Source organism: Phyllobates terribilis, unplaced genomic scaffold (assembly GCF_046119375.1).
Source record: "Phyllobates terribilis strain yellow unplaced genomic scaffold, ASM4611937v1 Scaffold_3__8_contigs__length_932513732, whole genome shotgun sequence".
Taxonomy (NCBI): Eukaryota; Metazoa; Chordata; class Amphibia; order Anura; family Dendrobatidae; genus Phyllobates; species Phyllobates terribilis.
The window spans coordinates 48893390-48915288 of record NW_027362763.1 but is presented as its reverse complement, the minus strand read 5'-3'; positions in this window follow the sequence as shown (position 1 = coordinate 48915288).

Genomic DNA, 21899 nt, shown 5'->3' with positions numbered 1-21899 from the left:
ATTAAATTGGAGGGTTTCTAGTGGCCCCTTTTTACAATAAATACCCATTAAAAAATAACCTTTAATATTCGCGTTTAAAACTATTAAGAGTCTAACAACAAATACTTAGTAACAAGAAAAAGACCTAAAATATAGGCATGTGATCCAAACCTGTATATATAAATCACCCCAATCTATTATTCACTCTGTGAGGGTGTCTTGAAAATCCATTAATACAACCCAGGAATACCTAATAACAGAAGATTGGACGTATCCAGATAGGATCACCATAGCATAATACATAAAGGGAATAGTACACTTTTGTACACAAAGCATAGAAAAAGACACTCTATAATAACAATGGGGCACCATAGATCCCCTACTTAAGTTGATACATCCACCTCACTCAGAGGAATTAATAATCCTAATTGGTATTTTAAAGCAGTGGTCCCCAACCTTTTTTGCACCAGGGACCGGCTTGAAGCAAGATCATTTTTCCATGGCCCAGCAAGGAGGGGGTGGGGTGGGCGGGGCTTTGGTCATATGGGGGCGGGGTAATGGAGGGATTTGGAGTTTAGTGCATACTTATCATATAGTGTAGACCAGGTCCCCGCCAGGAGCCCCACATAATGTGCTGTGCCAGGAGCCGCATCACTGAGGCCCCATCACGCCCTGCAGCAGGACAGGGCAGCTGTCCTGACAGCTGCTGTTCAGCTGCATTTACTTCATCCCAGGGGCGGACACAGACTGTAGTGGGCCCCTGTGCAAGAAATTTTTGGGGGCCCCCCCCGCCCTTCATAAGGCAACAAAGTTATGTAAACATAACCCCCCCATGTGCATCTCTCACCCCCCCATGTGCAGCTCACCCCCGTGCATCTCTCATCCCCCTCCGTGCATCTCTCATCCCCCCCGTGCATCTCTCATCCCCCCCGTGCATCTCTCATCCCCCTCCGTTCATCTCTCATCCACCCCCCGTGCATCTCTCATCCACCCCCCGTGCATCTCTCATCCACCCCCCGTGCATCTCTCATCCCCTCCGTGCATCTCTCACCCCCCCGTGCATCTCTCACCCCCCCGTGCATCTCTCATCCCCCCCGTGCATCTCTCATCCCCCTCCGTTCATCTCTCATCCACCCCCCGTGCATCTCTCATCCACCCCCCGTGCATCTCTCATCCCCCTCCGTGCATCTCTCATCCCCCTCCGTTCATCTCTCATCCACCCCCCGTGCATCTCTCATCCACCCCCCGTGCATCTCTCATCCCCTCCGTGCATCTCTCACCCCCCCGTGCATCTCTCACCCCCCCGTGCATCTCTCATCCACCCCCCGTGCATCTCTCATCCACCCCCCGTGCATCTCTCATCCACCCCCCGTGCATCTCTCATCCCCCTCCGTGCATCTCTCATCCCCCTCCGTGCATCTCTCATCCCCCTCCGTGCATCTCTCATCCCCTCCGTGCATCTCTCATCCCCTCCGTGCATCTCTCATCCCCCCCGTGCATCTCTCATCCACCCCCCGTGCATCTCTCATCCACCCCCCGTGCATCTCTCATCCCCCTCCGTGCATCTCTCATCCCCCTCCGTTCATCTCTCATCCACCCCCCGTGCATCTCTCATCCACCCCCCGTGCATCTCTCATCCCCTCCGTGCATCTCTCACCCCCCCGTGCATCTCTCACCCCCCCGTGCATCTCTCATCCCCCCCGTGCATCTCTCATCCACCCCCCGTGCATCTCTCATCCACCCCCCGTGCATCTCTCATCCCCCCCGTGCATCTCTCATCCCCCTCCGTGCATCTCTCATCCCCCTCCGTGCATCTCTCATCCCCTCCGTGCATCTCTCATCCCCTCCGTGCATCTCTCATCCCCCCCGTGCATCTCTCATCCCCCCCGTGCATCTCTCATCCACCCCCCGTGCATCTCTCATCCCCCCCGTGCATCTCTCACCCCCCCGTGCATCTCTCATCCCCCCCGTGCATCTCTCACCCCCCCGTGCATCTCTCATCCACCCCCCGTGCATCTCTCATCCCCCCCGTGCATCTCTCACCCCCCCGTGCATCTCTCATCCACCCCCCGTGCATCTCTCACCCCCCCGTGCATCTCTCATCCACCCCCCGTGCATCTCTCACCCCCCCCGTGCATCTCTCACCCCCCCGTGCATCTCTCACCCCCCCGTGCATCTCTCACCCCCCCGTGCATCTCTCATCCACCCCCCGTGCATCTCTCATCCCCCCCGTGCATCTCTCACCCCCCCGTGCATCTCTCACCCCCCCCGTGCATCTCTCAACCCCCCCGTGCATCTCTCATCTCTCCCCTCCCTCACATGTGCATCTCTCATCTCTCCCCTCCCCCCATGTGCATCTCTCATCTCTCCCCTCCCCCCATGTGCATCTCTCATCTCTCCCCTCCCCCCATGTGCATCTCTCATCTCTCCCCTCCCCCCCATGTGGATCTCTCATCTCTCCCCTCCCCCATGTGCATCTCTCATCTCTCCCCTCCCCCCCATGTGGATCTCTCATCTCTCCCCTCCCCCATGTGCAACTCTCATCTCTCCCCTCCCCCCCATGTGGATCTCTCATCTCTCCCCTCCCCCATGTGCATCTCTCATCTCTCCCCTCCCCCCATGTGCATCTCCCATTCCCCCCACTCCTAGTTAATTGTATTTAAAAAAAAATAAAACTTGTTATACTTACCCCCATGCGATCCCTGCAGAATCCTGGCGCTCGTCCAAATCGCTGACACCAGGTTCTCCTGACTTCCGGCCATGTGACGGCGCCGTCACATGACCGGAAGTCAGGGGAATCATGAAGGTGCTGCCGCAGCAGCGCAGCGCTAAGATGTCCCGGACCCGGCGCTTAGCATGCGGCCGGGGGCCCCATGAGGAGAGAGACGCACAAGAGGGGGGCTCCGAGGGGGCTCCTACTGGCCGGGCCCCATACTGGAGTCAGGGCAGTCATGCCCTGATGGCGGCCCTGCTGGAGGCTGGAGGGGCCCCCTCTCCCCGCGGACCGGCTGAAAAACCGCAACGGCCCGGTCCTGGTCCGCGGACCGGCGGTTGGGGACCTCTGTTTTAAAGGATATATCTCCAGGACACAGCATATAGGACCTCACAGGCCTCCCCAATTAGGGGGCCTGACAATAAAGTGCATTGCAAATTCCCTTATAGCAGCATTTTATCAGGGATAATTAACCCCCTGCAGTAATATTCTCCACAGGAATACCTATGTAGCCTTCACAATAAGCCAAGCCTTATTAAAAAATAAGACATAGATAGACCTCCCCGGTATTTAAATCACTATTCAATAGTTCATGACATGATTTAAATCCAAAAAAACAATAGATGAGGAAACAACTTATCTTAATGACGTGGGTCTCTGCTTCCCCATCAGGTAAAGGCTTCCAAGTGTTTAAATCAGATCAGGGATGTTTAATTCCCTCTATATTTTCTCAACGCGTTTCCCCGTTCAGTCAAAGGTTCATCAGGAGAAAAGTGTTTGCTTCAGCATGATAAGCACTGATATGATGTCCTGCTGATAAAATGCAGTCTAAATCGTGTTGCTGCCCCTCTCATATATCACATCATGTGTGATTCAACTAAGCTCACTTCCCTGCTCACAGAGGTACTGAGTTATTGTCCATGTGTACCAGCTTGTCTCCAGAGGCTGTACTGAACATGCTCAGTCAGAAACATTTACTAGAGGCCGTGGATACTGACTGAGCATGTGTGGGGGCCATTTTGTTGGTTGGTAATATCCACTAGAGGCCATGGATACTGACTGAGCATGTGTGGGGGCCATTTTGTTGGTTGGTAACATCTATTAGAGGCCGTGGATACTGACTGAGCATGCGTGGGGGCCATTTTGTTGGTTGGTAACATCCACTAGAGGCCGTGGATACTGACTGAGCATGTGTGGGGGCCATTTCGTTGGTTGGTAATATCCACTAGAGGCCATGGATACTGACTGAGCATGTGTGGGGGCCATTTTGTTGGCTGGTAACATCTATTAGAGGCCGTGGATACTGACTGAGCATGCGTGGGGGCCATTTTGTTGGTTGGTAACATCCACTAGAGGCCGTGGATACTGACTGAGCATGTGTGGGGGCCATTTCGTTGGTTGGTAATATCCACTAGAGGCCATGGATACTGACTGAGCATGTGTGGGGGCCATTTTGTTGGCTGGTAACATCTATTAGAGGCCGTGGATACTGACTGAGCATGCGTGGGGGCCATTTTGTTGGTTGGTAACATCCACTAGAGGCCATGGATACTGACTGAGTATGTGTGGGGGCCATTTTGTTGGTTGGTAACATCCATTAAAGGCCGTGAATACTGACTGAGCATGCGTGGGGGCCATTTTGTTGGTTGGTAACGGAGCAATACAGCCCCTAACATCGCATCCCCTGCAGGTAAACATAAAAAATAGAATACACAGTGCGGGTGCGAGTGAGGCAAGTACAGTACCGCCCCTTCATAAATATACATGTTGAATTTAGCCACGATCAATTACGGAGCCAGTGTACGCGCACCTATCCGGCCTCCATTAAGGATGCAAATAGGCTACAGCGCATTTTATTCACTCAGAGTAACCTATGCAGCCCGGTAAAGTCTGGAATATGATAAGCGTATGAACTCCATAGGCTTGTTCAAATATCATATCAGGCTAGAAGTTATAATAATCTCACCAAGCTCAATATATGATGGTAAGTATGAAAGAACTCATTCAAGAGAGCATAGTACACATGGACAACAGTTATAAATTTGGAGGAGTCAATATATAGTATTCGAGTAGTAATGATACTAATGATAAACATATGATAAGATATACAATACTTATACATGATAACCAATAACCAAAATAGGCAAAACCATGGACATCTGATTATAGTGCAACCCTATTAATTAAATGAAACAGCAGTAATTTTGTTGTTCGTTAAGACCATTTGGGGTTAATACCCCCAATCTAAAGATCCACTGGTACTCCTTCTGGAGAAGTAGCCTATTCTAGTCGCCCCCTCCCTTTCATTCCTCCGAATAACTTCCAGGACACAGAAGGTGATAGTCCTGGAGTCATTGGGAGTGGTATTCTCCCACATGACGGGCAAGAGGCGTATCCCTTTTGTGGCGTATGTCCCCAAGGTGTTCCCCAATCCTGCTCCGCAATTCCCACTTGGTTTTTCCCACATAATTCTTGGGACAGGGGCATGTTGCCATATAAATAACCCATTCTGTTTTACAGTTGGCAAAGTCTCTCATGAAAAACACCTTGTCACTCCTGCTGCTTGAAAAGCTCCTTGACACCCTTGTCCATGGACAAAATTTACAACTACCACATTTAAAGGTACCACATATCCTGCGATCAAGCCATGAACCTGGTTTTGTGGGTCGTTTATAATAGCTATGGACCAAACGGTCATGTAGTGAGCGTCCCTTTCTGTAGGTGACACTAGGTCGATTAGGGATAAATCCCCTAAGATCAGGATCCATTATCAATATACCCCAGTGTTTCTGCAGAATTTTAGTCACTTTACTTGCCCTATTGTCATATGTACCAATAATTCGTATTGGCAGGTTTCTTCAGATTTCTTAATTCCTGGATTCAAAAGCTTCTGTTTCGCCTGGCTGTTGGCAAAGGCTGTGTCAATGACCTTTTCAGGATAGCCCCTATTCCTAAAGCGATTCTTCAGATCATGGGACTGGGAAAGGAACAACCCCTGATCAGAGCAGTTTCTCCGGATGCGTAGAAACTGTCCCTTGGGGATGCCCTTCTTAAGAGGGGCTGGATGGTAGCTGTCCCATCTGAGGAGACTGTTGGCTGCGGTCGGTTTTCGGTAAGTTCATGTTGTAATGACCCCCCCTGATCTCTACCAATCGTTAAGTCAAGGAAGGTAAGTTCATCTCCTCTAATTTCAGATGTAAATCTCATATTCATTTCATTTGTGTTAAGACACTGTACAAATCTCTGGAACTCATCAACCGTACCAGCCCACAGGAGGAACACATCATCAATAAATCTGGACCACAGCAAAATAAGTGGAAACCACCAAGCCTCTTCACGCAGCACAACAGTCTCCACCCACCAGCCCAGGAAGAGATTTGCATAAGATGGGGCTGAGGGGCTCCCCATTGCAGTCCCCCTGAGCTGGTGGTAGATTTTACTATCAAAAGAGAAGTGATTGTGGGTTAGTATGAATAGCATAAGGTCACATATGAAGCGATTATCAAATTGCTGTATAGCCTCAAGGCCCGCCCAATGTGGGATGTTACTAAACAAAGCCTCTACATCTATCGAGGCATACAATACTCCATCATTCACATTGATCCCTTCTAGTTTAACAAGGAGATCCAATGTGTCTCTTAAGTATGACGGCAAAGATGACACAAACGGTCGGAGTACCTTGTCAACATAAACCCTCAAATTTTGACAGAGGGAGCCTACCCCTGAAACAATCGGTTGACCGTTTAGGGGGTTCGTTCCCTTGTGTAATTTGGGGAGAGTATAAAAGGTAGGGGTAACTGGATAGGCTGGAAGCAAGAACTCATATTCATTTTTAGATATGATCCTAGACTCAAGGTATAGGGAGTGGTCCAGGATGACCAGATTTCCCCCTTTATCTGAGGGTTTAATAATTAGATTTTGATTCTCCTCCAGATAATTTAGTGCCTCCAATTCATTGAATGACAGGTTTGATTTAAAGTCTGTCCTTTTCGGGGTACCCATCTTGGAGAGTTCATCCTCCACCAATTTCAAAAATATGTCAATACTATCAAGGTCGTTGGAGGGGGAGGGGATAGTTTAGTATTTTTTTTCCTTAGTTCAGTAAAAGGACCCAGTCCGCGGGGCTACTCGTTTTCTTTTAGCAAATCCGTCAGGGTTTCTAAGGTAGCAAGTTCATCCATATACACCCCCAATCTTTGACTCTTCTCCCTATTTTGTTGTGCATGGAATTTGTGCCATTTTAGCTTTCTACCAAACAAGTGAATGTCTTTAACCCACATGAAGGAGTTGTAGGGGGTGGTTGGAACAAAGGACAAACCCTTGTATAACAATTTGATCTCATCACGCGTCAGTTCATATTTCGTTAGATTCACGATTTGCCTTATTGGCCCCTCTATTGGTTCCTGTTCCTCAATTGGTAACCAGTTGGGGCCCTCTGCTCCAAAAAAAGAAGCAGATGAGGATGACAGCGTTGATTCCCGTATATTTCCTACATCCCCTGTCTTCAGGGAGTTTTGGGATTCGGTGGTCATATTTTGTGGAGACCTCTCCAAAAATCCTTGGGGTCCTTGATCTACCCATCTCCCCCCTCGCCCCCTCCATCTATTCCTTTGGAATCTATCCCTCTCTCTGCCTCTCTGTCTCCACCTTCCCCTTGAATTTGACCTCTCTCTATCTGAGCTTTCGGCTTCAGAGGATGATAACTCTGTACTGATCACTCCTGTAGAGGATACAAAGTTATATGCTCTATTTTCTGTAAAGTCGTTATGATCCCTCACAAATTGGTTGTGTTTTCTTTCTTTAATAATGGTTTGGAAGCGTTCAACTGAAGACTGTAGGATCGCTTTCCTCTTATTAAAATCGGGGTCTCCTTTTAGCTTAAGTGCTTTTTCAGTCAGGTCATTCAGCTTTTTAGTTGATCTCTCAAAGTTCTTTTTCTCTTCCTCAAGAAGAATGACCATAAATCTCAAGGAGGAGGCCACCGACTCCTTTTGCCACACAGTCAGTAAATGAGGGTTTGTCAACCTCGGAGAGGGTGCAATATTGATCCTTAACGCGTGGGGAACAATATTATTCTTGATATCATTTTCTAATGCCTTTGTTTCCCACCACGACTTTATGTTCTCCTTGTATCCCACATAGAGCTCTTTAAATACTGATTTGATAGAGACACGTGTGTTGTCTGCGGTAGGGTACGCCTCAGTGGAAAATGCTTGATTGGCGTCTTCCATCCAGGACTCCGTATTAATAGGTCCTACTAGAAAGCCTGCCATAGTATAGAAAATAGAATCAATTTACAAAAAAAACTTTTTACAATAAATACCCATTAAAAAATAACCTTTAATATTGGCGCTTAAAACTATTAAGAGTCTAACAACAAATACCTAGTAACAAGAAAAAGACCTAAAATATAGGCATGTGATCCGAACCTGTATATATAAATCACCCCAATCTATTATTCACTCTGTGAGGGTGTCTTGAAAATCCATTAATACAACCCACAGCGATGTGAATGAATGCGTCACGTCCGTCCTTTCGATACGACAACAAAAATCAATATCCCATAAATATCGTATGGATACAAACCCCAATATTCCTATCTAGACCCCAGAGATGGAGTGTCTATGAAAGATGCTTTGATGAGAACAAAAGTTACCTCTGTGTAAATAGATCTCATTTTGGTATCTGGTTCCCAGAAAAGATTTTTCCTGTTTAATTACCTGGACACTGCAGGAAGTCACTGCTTCTCAGGAAATGAGGTGTCTCCCCTCTTTTAATTCATTTCTCTGTCCCTAGCTATAAGCAATTTCCTTCTTCCCCATATGATTCTTGTGAAGGCCTACTTCAAAGGGAGTTTGAATTGTCATCTCTTCTCCTTTCTGGAGATGTCTTATAGATTGTAATTTTTCTATGAGACCAATATACAGACATATATAAAACAGTGCCCGGGGCAGTAGCCATACGCGAGATTCATGAGTCAGCTCCACACTAACTTTGCTCCTCTCCAGAGACTCTTCTTAACTTGTACTGACTGACTGAACTTCCTGCAAAATCTCTAACTACTTAGAGATTCCCCATGCTCCCACCCACTATGGGCTGTCCTTACAGTTAACTCTCAAACTGTCCCTGCTGTCTTGTTGCTGGGCAAAGCTTAACTTTTCACCTAGTTCTGCACAAGAGTGAAAAGGAAGACAGTGACATCTTGTGACCGTTAGTTAGTATTGCAGTCCACAGGGAAATTAACACTTGTTACCACAAGAAAACATATTTAACACAACAATAACCATTAGCATCTTGCCTCTACTTCTTCTGGGGTGAACAGGACTCATTATCCAACCTCTTACATATACATACACTATACATCAGCACATTGCGATTAATGGATACATGAACTCCAATAACAATTTTATATGTTAATATGTTAAAAATGTAAGGTACCTAATAGTTAATGTTTTTTTTTATCAAAAAGTGCAAAAGGGTCCAACCACGTCAAGGTGCACCTAAATATGGATAGTCCCTATCACTAATATCCCACCTCTCTATGTGCCCGGCCAGTTCACATTTGAACTGAGGAAATAAAAGGAAACCAGGCACGCAACTCGCCTTGTATTCATTAATCGCAGCGTGCTAGCATATCATGTATGTATACGTTTTACCCAAAGTATTTAAAAAACTGAATAGCAATGGTGGCCAAATCGGCCTACGACGGGTGTCATGAAGCAGCCAGCAGCCACGTCCCCTCTTGTGACTAGACGAACACTTTCTATAGACACTAATCTGTTCTTTAGCTCTCGTTTCTATCCAACATTGCTATAAGTTACTGACAATGTGAAATAACAGAGCCGCGGATGAGAAATGGCCTCTTTCTCCTCTTTGTCAGATTTATATATTTCGGTAATTTAAATGATTAATCACCTCTGTATTATAAAGATTTATTTTGGCTTATTTGGCCAAGAGTAAAATGAGTCCCTGATTCCTCTGTGTAATTATCCCCGGTGCTCTGTTATTGAAGGCGCACTTACTTTCTTCTTTCAGTTGTGTTCCATTAAGTAAAGCATCTTTCACATGTATTAATGCACTAAAGACCCACTCGAGTGGTTATTGAATTAAACCCATAATCCGCCTGCAACTCTGAGGAAAGCGGCAAAATTGTGCGTGTTCTCAGGCTGCAGAAAGGGGGGAATTAGGGGCTTTTTTTCTGATAAAAGAAGTGGAATTTATCTTCTTCAAGGACTGAAGTTCAATACAATCTCAAGAATCAACATTTGATCTTCAACTCGACTACTAACAACAACCAGTCATTGGGAAAACTGTGGGGTGGGGGGGGGGTCACAGTCTTGGAAAAAGCAAATATACTAGACATAGGATATAAGTATAATATATAGAAACCTGCATAACGTATGTGAACCCATGAACATCACTTGGCTTAGTGAACATTTTATTTCAACATGTCCCATAAAGAGGATCTGCTGCTTAAAGCACATAGATGACAATTTTCCCAAATTTTTCAGGACTGTTTTAACAATCTCAACAAATTTGGGGGCTGTCCTGGGCAAAAAAAAAAAAAGAGTTTGGGTTCCTGTAATCCCCTCCCAAGGTGTGCATTCCAGGTCAGTTTGGGGCCATTCCTAGGTAAAGTTGAGGGCAGGACCAGAGGGACCGGACTTAAAACGTTCCCTCTTCTGCCAACCTTTTCTCAATCAGTACTGGTGCGATTGGACTTTCTGGATCTGAGAAGACATAGGTATCTTTTAGCATCTCCAGCCAGACCCCTTTTCGGTGCACAATTAATACAGTGCACGTTGTGTTGCTATATCCACATAATAGCAAAATATCCTATTACTGAACTAAAGATGACAATAACGTTAAGCCTCCATGTTCCGACAAGTTCTCCAAGTAAAGTTTCCTGTTTTTTGCTTTTCTTAGCACAAGGTGTAGACAGCACACTGAAGAAATCAGCTGTCATCGCATTTCATGGATCGCAATGTTCGTCTCTTGTGAGGTTTTAATGACAGTAATTCAACCTGTACATGATTATGTGATGCGTTCCTGATGATGGTCAACCATTCCACTTTGAAGTATCTCATACTTTTTGCCTTCTCTTACTTCTTCTGACTTTAAGTACCTAAATGGCATCAGCTACTATGATGTCACCCATCATACACGAGGGATTCCTGTTCAGAAGCAGCAGAATGGAGGGTATTACACAGCAGTACTGAGCAGTGTAACTGTGAGACCAGCGCTAGGGTGGGATAAAATATAAATTAGTAAGCAGAAGCAGCATGTAGAACATTAAACAGCAGTACTGAGCAGTGTAACTGTGAGACCAGCGCTAGGGTGGGATAAAATATAAATTAGTAAGCAGAAGCAGCATGTAGAACATTAAACAACAGTACTGAGCAGTGTAACTGTGAGACCAGCGCTAGGGTGGGATAAAATATAAATTAGTAAGCAGAAGCAGCATGGAGGACATTAAACAGCAGTTCTGAGCAGTGTAACTGTGAGACCAGCGCTAGGGTGGGATAAAATATAAATTAGTAAGCAGAAGCAGCATGGAGGACATTAAACAGCAGTTCTGAGCAGTGTAACTGTGAGACCAGCGCTAGGGTGGGATAAAATATAAATTAGTAAGCAGAAGCAGCATGGAGGACATTAAACAGCAGTTCTGAGCAGTGTAACTGTGAGATCAGTATTAGGGTGGGATAAAATACATATCGGTAAGCAGAAGCAGCATGGAGGACATTAAACAGCAGTACTGAGCAGTGTAACTGTGAGACCAGCGCTAGGGTGGGATAAAATATAAATTAGTAAGCAGAAGCAGCATGTAGAACATTACACAGCAGTACTGAGCAGTGTAACTGTGAGACCAGCGCTAGGGTGGGATAAAATATAAATTAGTAAGCAGAAGCAGCATGTAGAACATTACACAGCAGTACTGAGCAGTGTAACTGTGAGACCAGCGCTAGGGTGGGATAAAATATAAATTAGTAAGCAGAAGCAGCATGGAGGACATTAAACAGCAGTTCTGAGCAGTGTAACTGTGAGACCAGCGCTAGGGTGGGATAAAATATAAATTAGTAAGCAGAAGCAGCATGGAGGACATTAAACAGCAGTTCTGAGCAGTGTAACTGTGAGATCAGTATTAGGGTGGGATAAAATACATATCGGTAAGCAGCAGCAGCATGGAGGACATTACACAGTAGTTACGAGCAACGTTACTGAGAACAGTGCTAGTGTGGGATAAAACACATATTAGTAAGCAGCAAAAGCATTACACTACATACATTACATTAGTTCTGTGCAGTGTAACTGTGATACCAGCACTAGGGTGGGATTAAATCTATATTAGTAAGCAGCAGCAGGGAGGACATTATTCAGCAGTTCTGAGCTGTGTAATGTCAGACCAGTACTAGATTGGATAAAAATACATATTAGTAAGCAGCAACAGCATGGAAGACATTACACAGCAGTAGTGAACAGTGTAATGTGAGGCCAGCGTTATGGTAGGGTAAATACAATTAGTAAACAGCAGCAGCATGGAGGACATTATACAGCCATTCTGTGGAGTGAAACTTTGAAACTAGCTCTAGGGTTGGATAACATATATATTAGTAAGCAGCATTTAGTACATTAAACATCAATAATGAGCAGTGTAGCTGTGAATCCCCCTCCTCCCAGCCCAGACCCCATAGCATTGACCCACTCCTGTCACTACCGCCGCCAGCTTCCTGCAGTAGCAACACTGCCTCCTGAGAGCCCGCTCCACCGCAGCCGCGTTCCCCGGCAAGCTACATTTCGATTATAAGACACACCCCTATCCCCCCCCCCCAAAAAAACAAACATATCTTATAATTCTAAAAATACGATAATTTAAAATGACATGCGGTCCACCCTATTTTTAATAACCAGCCAAGGGAAAGCAGACAGCTGTGAGGTGGTCTTAATATGCTGGGATGGGGCCAATATCCATGGAGCTTCCAAGCCTATTAATATCAGCACCCAGATGTCTGCTTTGCCTTTGCAGGGAGCTGTTATTAATAGTCTGGGAAGGGTCACGGATATTGGTCCCTTCCCAGCCTAATAAGACCATCCCTCAGCTACCCTAGAAATTAAGTCAGTAACGTCATCACCCATGAGACATGACCGCGAATGACCTATGCAGCCTCAAGAACGAGGCTGCATGAGTCACTCGCGGTCATGTCGCCGCTCATCATTCTGGCTCTGACGCTGTACTCCACCAGACCCAGCAGAGTACAGCGTAAGACCCGACAGTGGCTGATGCTCCAGTCTGTGGAGCCCCATTCTCTGAACAGGACACCATACACTGGAAGACAGAGACTGGGATCGTCATGGGAGCTCCGTTTGGACTACGTCAGACCGCTGTGTTTTTTTTATTATTATTAATGGGTGAAAGAGGGAAATTTTTGGGGAGTTTTTATTCAAACAAAGATTTTTTTTTGTATGTCTTTTCACTACTGGGATAGTAATGGAGGTGTCTGACAGACGCCTCTCCATTACTAATGTATGGGCTTGATGTCAGCACCAGCTGCTGATCCCACAATCCCATTACCCCGATTGCCAATGCATAAGAACTCAAGAACTAATGGATGCGCCATTTCTGGGGCAGCTGAGGGCTGGACATATTAGGCTGGGAAGGGGCCAATATCCATTGCCCTTCCCAGTCTATTCATATCAGCCCGAAGCTTTCTGCTTTCCCTTGGCTGATTATTAAAAATAAAAAGGACCCCACATCGTTTTTTTATTATATTTATTTATTAACAAGTACAGTAAACTACACACGCAAGGCACTGCTCCACTCCTCCACTTGGACCTCCACCTCTTGATTGAAGATTATTTTTTTTATCATATGTTAGTTTAAGTCATTTTCCTACACATATTTGTTTGCAAAGCAATTGTGCTGCTCTTACTCCATCTTTGCTTCCTTTTGCAGCCCCCTTGCCCTTACTATAGACCATTTTACAGCACCAAAGTGGCCTCTATTGGGTTCGGGTTCAAGGTCAAGTTTGGGTCAAGTCCTGGTACCAGATCTGAACTTTAGACTCAAGTTCGGAGGAACCCGACGAACCCGAATTTTCGCTGATCCCTAGAAATAAGGTCAAATAATTCTAGGGCCTTTTAATGCATACAAGGTATGGGATCCAATCATTTTATGAGGACTCATTATGAAGGCAGCACGGTGGCGCAGTGGTTAGCACTGCAGTCTTGCAACATTGGGGTCCTGGGTTCAAATCCCACCAAGGACAACATCTGCAAGGAGTTTGTATGTTCTCCCTGTGTTTGCATGGGTTTCTTCCAGGTTCTCCAGTTTCCTCCCACACTCCAAAGACATACTGATAGGGAATGTAGATTGTGAGCCCCAATGGGGACAGTGCCGATACTGTCTGAACTGTAAAGCGCTGTGGAATATGTTGGTGCTATATAATTAAAAAGATTATTTTTATTAAGCAATCAAAGAAAGGACGATCCGCATTGGGAGGTCACGATCTGCTGATCCTCTGATCTCTATTGGTAGTAAACTGCTAATCATTTCATCATTATTCAATAACGTGTTGAGATTAGAGTATGGATTCCTTTTGATAAAGAAGAACTCAATTTCTGAGAGATCTTTGTGGCTTTTTAATCAGACCTGAACATTGTATCTTTAGAAAATGCATGAACAATTTACAAGACTTCAACTGTTTAGATGAAGGAGAAGCTCCGGCAGACCTCAAACCCCCAAGGAGATGGAATCAGGAACAGAAGAACTTGGAATAGCTTTTTAATGTCTTTTTAATGCACGCAGTGAGTCAGATGTAAAATGACTAACTTAATGATTGATTGGAAATGGCCCATGATGAAATGCTGCAAATGCTTATGTGCCGAACGCCTATGATGTACCAGCAACGTGCTCCGTGAAGACCACAACAAAACTTTCTGAAGTTCATGATCCTAGAGAGCAAAGCTGGCTGGATGTAATTAAGAAAAGGAACACAGCCTGAAAGACTAAAATCTAATATTTATACGGTGTATACTGTAACGTGTATTATTACTCCAGATGAAATTAGATATTTACATTGTCTCTGCAAAAACATCTAGACAGGTATAAAAAATCCGCCATATACTAAGATCAGTATCATCTACAGTAGTTTTACTATTTCTTGTGTAAATAAATATGATAATACTGCCCCTATGTACAAGAATATAACTACTATAATACTGCCCCTATGTACAAGAATATAACTACTATAATACTGCCCCTATGTACAAGAATATAACTACTATAATACTGCTCCCTATGTACAGGAATATAACTACTATAATACTGCCCCTATGTACAAGAATATAACTACTATAATACTGCCCCTATGTACAAGAATATAACTACTATAATACTGCTCCTATGTACAAGAATATAACTACTATAATACTGCTCCTATGTACAAGAATATAACTACTATAATACTGCTCCTATGTACAAGAATATAACTACTATAATACTGCTCCTATGTACAAGAATATAGCTACTATAATACTGCCCCCTATGTACAAGAATGTAACTACTATAATACTGCCCCCTATGTACAAGAATATAACTACTATAATACTGCCCCCTATGTACAAGAATATAACTACTATAATACTGCCTCTATGTACAAGAATATAACTACTATAATACTGCCCCCTATGTACAAGAATCTAACTACTATAATACTGCTCCTATGTACAAGAATATAACTACTATAATACTGCCCCTATGTGCAAGAATATAACTACTATAATACTGCCCCTATGTACAAGAATATAACTACTATAATACTGCCCCTATGTACAAGAATATAACTACTATAATACTGCCCTCTATGTACAAGAATATAACTGCTATAATACTGCCCCTATGTACAAGAATATAACTACTATAATACTGCCCCTATGTACAAGAATATAACTACTATAATACTGCTCCTATGTACAAGAATATAACTACTATAATACTTTCCCTATGTACAAGAATATAATTACTATAATACTGCCCCTATGTGCAAGAATATAACTACTATAATACTGCTACTATATACAAGAATATAACTACTATAATACTGCTACTATGTACAAGAATATAACTAATATTATACTGCTCCTATGTACAAGAATATAACTACTATAATACTGCCCCCTATGTACAAGAATATAACTACTATAATACTGCTCCTATGTACAAGAATATAACTACTACAATACTGCTCCTATGTACAAGAATATAACTACTATAATAGTGCCCCCTATGTTCAAGAATATAACTACTATAATACTGCTCCTATGTACAAGACTATAACTACTATAATACTGCTCCTATGTACAAGAATATAACTACTATAATACTGCCCCCTATGTACAAGAATATAACTACTATAATACTGCTCCCTATATACAAGAATATAACTACTATAATACTGCTCCTATGTACAAGACTATAACTACTATAATACTGCTCCTATGTACAAGAATATAACTACTACAATACTCCCCCTATGCTCAAGTATATAACTACTATAATACTGCTCCTATGTGCAAGAATATATCTAATATAATACTGCTCCTATTTACAAGAATATAACTACTATAATGCTGCCCCCTATGTACATGAATATAACTACTATAATACTGCTCCTATGTACAAGAATATAACTACTATAATACTGCTCCTATGTACAGGAATATAACTACTATAATACTGCCCCCTATGTACAAGAATATAACTGCTATAATACTGCTCCCTATGTACATGATTATAACTGCTATAATGCTGCTCCTATGTACAAGAATATAATTACTATAACACTGCCCCTATGTGCAAGAATATACTATAATACTGCCCCTATGTACAAGAATATAACTACTATAATACTGCCCCATATACAAGAATATAACTAATATAATACTGCCCCTATGTACAAGAATATAACTACTATAATACTGCCCCTATGTACAAGAATATAACTACTATAATACTGCCCCTATGTACAAGAATATAACTACTATAATACTGCCCCTATGTACAAGAATATAACTACTATAATACTGCCCCTATGTACAAGAATATAACTACTATAATACTGCTCCCTATGTACAAGAATATAACTACTATAATACTGCTCCTATGTACAAGAATATAACTACTATAATACTGCCCCTATGTACAAGAATATAACTACTATAATGCTGCCCCTATGTTCAAGAATATAACTACTATAATACTGCCCCTATGTTCAAGAATATAACTACTATAATACTGTCCCCTATGTACATTAATATAAGTACTATAATAGTGCCCCCTATGTTCAAGAATATAACTACTATAATACTGCTCCTATATACAAGAATATAACTACTATAATACTGCCCCTATGTACAAGAATATAACTACTATAATAGTGCCCCCTATGTTCAAGAATATAACTACTATAATACCACCCCTATGTACAAAAATATACTATAATACTGCCCCTATGTACAAGAATATATCTACTATAATACTGCCCCTATGTACAAGAATATAACTACTATAATACTGCCCCATATACAAGAATATAATTGCTATAATACTGCCCCTATGTACAAGAATATAACTACTATAATAATGCTCCTATGTACAAGAATATATCTACTATAATACTGCCCCTATGTACAAGAATATAACTACTATAATACTGCCCCATATACAAGATTATAACTACTATAATACTGCCCCATATTGAAGAATATAACTACTATAATACTGCCCCTATGAACAAGAATATAACTACTATAATACTGCTGCTATGTACAAGAATATAACTACTATAATACTGCTCCTATGTACAAGACTATAACTACTATAATACTGCTCCTATGTACAAGAATATAACTACTACAATACTCCCCCTATGCTCAAGTATATAACTACTATAATACTGCTCCTATGTGCAAGAATATATCTAATATAATACTGCCACTATGTACAAAAATATAAATACTAAAATACTGCTCCTATGTACAAGAATATAACTACTATAATACTGCTCCTATTTACAAGAATATAACTACTATAATGCTGCCCCCTATGTACATGAATATAACTACTATAATACTGCTCCTATGTACAAGAATATAACTACTATAATACTGCTCCTATGTACAGGAATATAACTACTATAATACTGCCCCCTATGTACAAGAATATAACTGCTATAATACTGCTCCCTATGTACATGATTATAACTGCTATAATACTGCTCCTATGTACAAGAATATAATTACTATAACACCGCCCCTATGTGCAAGAATATACTATAATACTGCCCCTATGTACAAGAATATAACTACTATAATACTGCCCCATATACAAGAATATAACTAATATAATACTGCCCCTATGTACAAGAATATAACTACTATAATACTGCCCCTATGTACAAGAATATAACTACTATAATACTGCCCCTATGTACAAGAATATAACTACTATAATACTGCCCCTATGTACAAGAATATAACTACTATAATACTGCTCCCTATGTACAAGAATATAACTACTATAATACTGCTCCTATGTACAAGAATATAACTACTATAATACTGCCCCTATGTACAAGAATATAACTACTATAATGCTGCCCCTATGTTCAAGAATATAACTACTATAATACTGCCCCTATGTTCAAGAATATAACTACTATAATACTGTCCCCTATGTACATTAATATAAGTACTATAATAGTGCCCCCTATGTTCAAGAATATAACTACTATAATACTGCTCCTATATACAAGAATATAACTACTATAATACTGCCCCTATGTACAAGAATATAACTACTATAATAGTGCCCCCTATGTTCAAGAATATAACTACTATAATACCACCCCTATGTACAAAAATATACTATAATACTGCCCCTATGTACAAGAATATATCTACTATAATACTGCCCCTATGTACAAGAATATAACTACTATAATACTGCCCCATATACAAGAATATAATTGCTATAATACTGCTCCTATGTACAAGAATATAACTACTATAATACTGCTCCTATGTACAAGAATATAACTACTATAATACTGCCCCCTATGTACAAGAATATAACTACTATAATACTGCTCCTATGTACAAGAATATAACTACTATAATACCGCTCCTATGTACAAGAATATAACTACTATAATACTGCTCTCTATGTACAAGAATATAACTACTATAATACTGCTCCTATGTACAAGAATATAACTAATATAATATTGCCCCCTATGTACAAGAATATAACTACTATAATACTGCTCCTATGTACAAGAATATAACTACTATAATACTGCCCCTATGTACAAGAATATAACTACTATAATACTGCCCCTATGTACAAGAATATAACTACTATAATACTGCTCCTATGTACAAGAATATAACTACTATAATACTGCCTCTATGTATAATAATATAACTACTATAATACTGCCCCCTATGTACAAGAATATAACTACTATAATACTGCCCCCTATGTACAAGAATATAACTACTATAATACTGCTCCTATGTACAAGAATATAACTACTATAATACTGCTCCTGTATACAAGAATATAACTACTATAATACTGCTCCTATATACAAGAATATAACTACTTTAATACTGCCTCTATGTACAAGAATATAACTACTATAATACTGCTCCTATGTACAAGAATATAACTACTATAATACTGCCTCTATGTACAAAAATATAACTACTATTATACTGCTCCTATGTACAAGAATATAACTACTATAATACTGCTCCTATGTACAAGAATATAACTACTATAATACTGCTCCCTATGTACAAGAATATAACTACTATAATACTGCCCCTATGTACAAGAATATAACTACTATAATACTGCTCCTATATACAAGAATATAACTACTATAATACTGCCTCCTATGTACAAGAATATAACTACTATAATACTGCTCCTATGTACAAGAATATAACTACTATAATACTGCTCCCTATGTACAAGAATATAACTACTATAATACTGCCCCTATGTACAAGAATATAACTACTATAATACTGCTCCTATGTACAAGAATATAACTACTATAATACTGCCCCTATGTACAAGAATATAACTACTATAATACTGCTCCTATGTACAAGAATATAACTACTATAATACTGCCCCTATGTACAAGAATATAACTACTATAATACTGCTCCTATGTACAAGAATATAACTACTATAATACTGCCCCTATGTACAAGAATATAACTACTATAATACTGCTCCTATGTACAAGAATATAACTACTATAATACTGCTCCTATGTACAAGAATATAACTACTATAATACTGCTCCTATGTACAAGAATATAGCTACTATAATACTGCTCCCTATGTACAAGAATATAACTACTATAATACTGCCCTTTTAAGGCTTCATAATTGTGACAGTGGATGGACTGTGAGATATCTTTCATTATAGAAGTATTTCTGAGAATAATTTATAAACTTATTCTGTGTAAACATTCAGCTCTCTGTATGACACTGTATATTACTTTGAAGAAGAAAATTCTTAGAATGTCTATTTCCTTCTGATTGCTCTGACACCATAGAAGTAAAACATTACCTGTCATCTACCAACAGCTGCAAGAACCAAGATCCCTCTCCTCTGTAACTATGCTGGAGACAGGTCTGCTGAGTTTCTATAGGAGGGGTGTGATTAGCGCAGTCATGGGGCTCATTCTTAACTATATTTCCTTCAATCAATCCAATAAAGGTCAAAGACAGCGGGTGTCAGGCGTAGCCCTGTCCCTGCCAAAATCTTCCCCCCTCCAGGGAATGAGACTCTGCAGAAGGCTTTTGTGACAAGTATGACTGAGCAAAGTCAAGACCCTGAACCTGTGCCCGGAGCCTCCCCCCCCAATACCTCTGCCTGGAGCCCCCCACACCTTTGCCTGGAGCTCCTCATACCTCTGCCCGGAGCCCACCATACTTCTGCCTTGTGTCCCCCATACCTCTGCCTGCAGCCCCCCATACCTCTGCCCAGAGCACTCCATACCTCTGCCCAGTTGCCCCCATCCTTCTGCCCAGAGTTCCCCACACCCATACCTCTGCCTTTTGCCCCCCACACGTCTGCCCGGAGCCTCCCACACTTAAAGCCTTTCCGTCTATGCCAGTGATGGCGAACCTTTTACGGACCGAGTACCCAAACTGCAACCCAAAACCCACTTATTTATCGCCAAGTGCCAATGTGGCACCCCAGGGGTCTGGTTTTCCACAGTAATGTAATGTTATGTCTGAGAGCAGGTGGGAGGTCCTTTGGTCAGGGATCCTGTGCATGCCACACCTCCTGCCCAGTCTTGGGAGGGGAAGAACTTCCCCTGTATAAACCCTGGGCTGAGGCAGGGTTAGTCAGTCAAGGAGAGTAGAGACAAGAAACAGTCATAGGAAGAAACAGCAGAAGCTCAGTGGGAGCAATACTACTACGAGTCAGGGGCTGGCAGCTGCAGAGCTCGCCCTGACTGAGAAGCTTTCTTTCCGGACCCGGCGTCCGAGGCTGTGGGGACTAACTCTTACCCAGCAGCAGAAGCCGACCGGCAGGGGATTTCAGGTCCTCAGGCCCAGAAACCCGAAGGCACGGTCACACGCGTGGGACCAGCACCGCCATCGTGGAGCGGAAGCCATTAGAAGGCCCCGAGTCACCGGCCATACGGGTGAGCACCACACGGTACACTCAGGGACGTGGGCTACTTATATCCGCTTCTAGCAAGGTAGCCAGAAGAGTACAGTCAGTTTGGGAGGCCTACAACTCCGCCTGGCCAGGGGAGATCCCATCTGCTCAAGGACTGACCAGGCCCCGTTCACTAGCAAGTACTCCGGGAGGGTCTATCGTTGTTACCAGTAAAGACCCTGAATTACACCGCACCGTCTCTGAGTGGTTCCTGCTACCCCCATCATCCACATCTGCTGCCCTGAGGCCATACCCCTCCCGTTGGGTGTTATACCATCTACGCTGCACCATCCATCCACCGGCCTCAGCGGACTGTCCTGCAGCGGCAGCTCCATAGCTGCATTCAACGGGTGGCGTAGTCGTCCTACATCTACCGCTGTTACATCGCCGCTCAGTTTGACTCCCTGGGCACGGACCGGGTCACCGCCACGAGACTACAACCCTCAAGAGATCCG